Below are 3,587 nucleotides of genomic sequence, written 5' to 3'. Positions count from 1 at the left end.
CTCAGTTTCTGTGGAAGTATAACTTCAGAGCCTCGCTTCAATGGGAACCTTGCTCCAACTTATAAAACTACCTCCTGCCAGGGAGAAAGAAGAGAATGTAATTGTCCTTGGATAAAGCTAATTTGTAAACCCTGATGGCCTATGTTTCCAACCCCAGCTCTTACTACACTCTCCTGCCCTCTACTTCAGTGGGGCTGAGTATCCAGACTTGGCCTGTGCTTTTCCTCTATGGCTGGCAATAGTATCGGAATAAATCCATTTTCGTTTGCTCACCTTGGCCGGTGTAACTTTTCTTTAACAATCACGGATGGCTTTGTGGAACCACAAGCACATATCTGGACTGCCTAGCTTCACACTTTGTTAACATGAGCGAATAAATTCCCAATTTGTTTAAGTCACTATAGTCAGATCACTGGTAGCCAGAAGCAATTCCTAATTGATAGGAAGCTTTGAGAGGCCAGAGTAAGTAAGGAAACCAGGAAAAAGCCTGTCAAGGTCTATATAGTATATCCTGGGAATGGGCTGATCAGAGTTAAAATATTCTAATCTCCTTTTCCTTTCTGAGAGGATATATATAAACTGTTAATTTAATTGGAACTTTATAAATTTAAGTATGCATGGCCAATTTTAAAATAACCACTACAAGATTAAATATTAAAGAAGGTAATTTTCAAATTTGTAGCAGTAAACCTTAGAAAAAGAAAATGGGGATTTAATTAACTCAACAGAAGATCAATAGAATAGAAACAAAAATAATGTATATAAAATGCCAGATAGAATGCACAAAAACAGATATTCCTCTGTCAGATGTTAACTATGTAACATGATAGATGTGTTAATTAACTTAATTGTGGAAATCATTTTGCAATGGCTATGAACATGAAATCATCATGACATACCAATTAAAAATTATGTTGTACAACATCAATATATTCAATTTTAATTTGTCAATCATACATCAATAAAGCTGGGGGAAAACAGGCATCTACAAAGTAACCTCAAAATATATACTAGAGGTCTAGTGCACGAAATTTGAGCACAGTTGGGGTCCCTAGGCCTGGCCGGTGATCAGGGCCAATCGGGGCCAGGCCAATCAGGCTGGGCCGGAGAGGAGGCAACGGTCGCTGGGCTGGGCATGGAAGGAACGAATGCTGGATGCCACCAGTGGGGTCCCTCGGCCTGGCCTGTGCCCTCTCACAATCCAGGATCCCTCAGGAGATATTGGAGAGCCAGTTTTGGCCTGATCCCGCAGGCCAGGCTGAGGGACCCCATTGGTGCACGATTTGTGCACTTTTCAACAATAAAGAATTATTTTTCAAAATTTGCTTAAAAAAAAAAATAAAATAAAATAGGATATGCTGTGACCCCCAAGGTCTTAACTGCTAATGTTGATTGATTCCATATCTAATCTTATAAATAAAGGAAAACAGAAAATTTTCCTGATTTTAGAGACCATCTGATCTGTCCCAACTGAGTATGAACTATTCAAGACTGAAATGGGAAAAGGAATTCCCACTGTTCTCTCCAATTTCTCTAACTTTTAATAAGTTTTATAGTTAAAAAAACACACATGGACCATTGCCTAGTCTTCAGCTTCTTCAAGTGACTTTCAGGAGTTAGCAGAACATTTGAGGATGGAATTGACCAAAGAAAGGGAAAACTATAGGAAAACCAAATGGTCCTTCAAATTAAACAATTAGATAAGCCATGAAATAAAATTCATCCCTATGCAAGTGAAAAATAGAAAAGGGCACTTGACAATATCATAAGGAAAGCGGCATCAGAAAAGTAATTGCCCAGCAGTGGCTCAATAGCATGGAAAAGGAAGCACTGGGTAGGATGCCCTTTTCCCAAATGAGGATTGTCCAACGAAGTCATATTTCTGTTGTAGTATTACCACTCTGTTCTAAAGTGGAAATATCTGTACAATGAGAGGGACAAAGGACCTCTTTCTTAGTGGACAAATGGGCCACAATTCAGTCATTAATCCTACAACCATTCTGTCACCTTTCCCTGGGAGTAACATACTGTCTTAGTGGAAGCAACTTCAATCACTCTTCAAATTATCTTTACCTCATCCTTTTTCTGTTTCCTTATGCCACCCAAGTCAGAATGCCTCCCTGACCCCTTCAATCTGGTGGGACAAGATTTGCTAAGTATACAAGTTGCCTTTAAATGCATCCAAGATGGATTTTGGGAATCCAGAAGAAGAGGAATCCCAGCCATTTGATAGCACAGATTGCGTACCCATTGCCTGACACTTCCACTATTAGTATAATAGACCTTAAGTCTGTCCCACACAGTCTCTGGGACAAAGATGGCTCAGATGTGGGACTCACACATAAACCCTTAAAAGTCTTGATTCATGCCTTTATGAATACTAGCCTGGTACTCTATAAAAATGAACTGTGGCCCAATCATATCTTATACCTCAAATTAAACAATTTGGACTTGTTTTCCCCTGTGCTATCCCTACCAATGCTCCTTTCTGCTTATCAAATAGGCAAGTAGGTAAGAATATCTCTTTGGGCAAGACTTAAGAGACATTGATGGGTCTGTTCTTTTTTTTTTTTTAAATATATATATTTTATTGATTTTTTACAGAGAGGAAGGGAGAGGGATAGAGAGCTAGAAACATCGATGAGAGAGAAGCATCGACCAGCTGCCTCCTGCACACCCCCCACTGGGGATGTGCCTGCAACCAAGGTACATGCCCTTGACCGGAATCAAACCCGGGACCCTTCAGTCCCCAGGCCGACGCTCTATCCAGTGAGCCCAACCAGCCAGGGCGATGGGTCTGTTCTTAACTTCCCTGTAGTGCCAACTCTAATACCATCCTATCATCAATCCCCAATCTTCACTTTACAGTAGAGGATTTATGCTAGCATTATGGCCAGCTTCTTGAGAATTCAATCTGTGCAGTAGCAGAAGTCCTCATGCTGAGAAGGGTTCTGTGCTTAGTTTTAAGCTGCTGTCACCACCTTGAATGTTTAATAACTTTAAACATGGAGCCCCCATTTTCATTTGTATTGGACCCCATAATCCAAGTCACCAGTCCTGGTCAGCATTCTTTAGCACAGCCAGGCACCTAGCTATTTACATACATAGTGGAAAATCATCAGTATAAGTGGACAGTAACTTCTTAAGGGTTTAAGAAGTGCTTCCTTACTTTTCTGCCATAATCTTACAAATAAACTCCAATTTTGTCAGACTCAATGCATTACCTAGGGCAGGCCATGGCAGTACACAATGAAAAAGCTGATCACTGAATGCCTCATACATGGGGAAATCTAATCTCCCATCCATGATGTGGCTCTTTTATAGACTGAGATGACCTGTAAACACTGTAAGGTATTAATTCAGTGTATTCCAATTTATAACCAACAGATGCAGCTGCTTTTCTCAAGGATAAACCCTTCAGCTTGGATACTTGGTTTACTAAAATGACACCAACATAAGAATGCTCTTGAACCTGATAAACACAAACACTGCAGGAAATCTCCAATGAATACAATCTTGTCATGTTCCTTAGTTAAAAAGACATTACAGACCTTATCAAAATTAGAAGTGTTTGCTTTGTGAAGGAC

The sequence above is a fragment of the Myotis brandtii genome, unplaced genomic scaffold (assembly GCF_000412655.1).
Source record: "Myotis brandtii unplaced genomic scaffold, ASM41265v1 scaffold1470, whole genome shotgun sequence".
Classification (NCBI taxonomy): domain Eukaryota; kingdom Metazoa; phylum Chordata; class Mammalia; order Chiroptera; family Vespertilionidae; genus Myotis; species Myotis brandtii.
Note: the sequence above shows the minus strand (reverse complement) of the source record.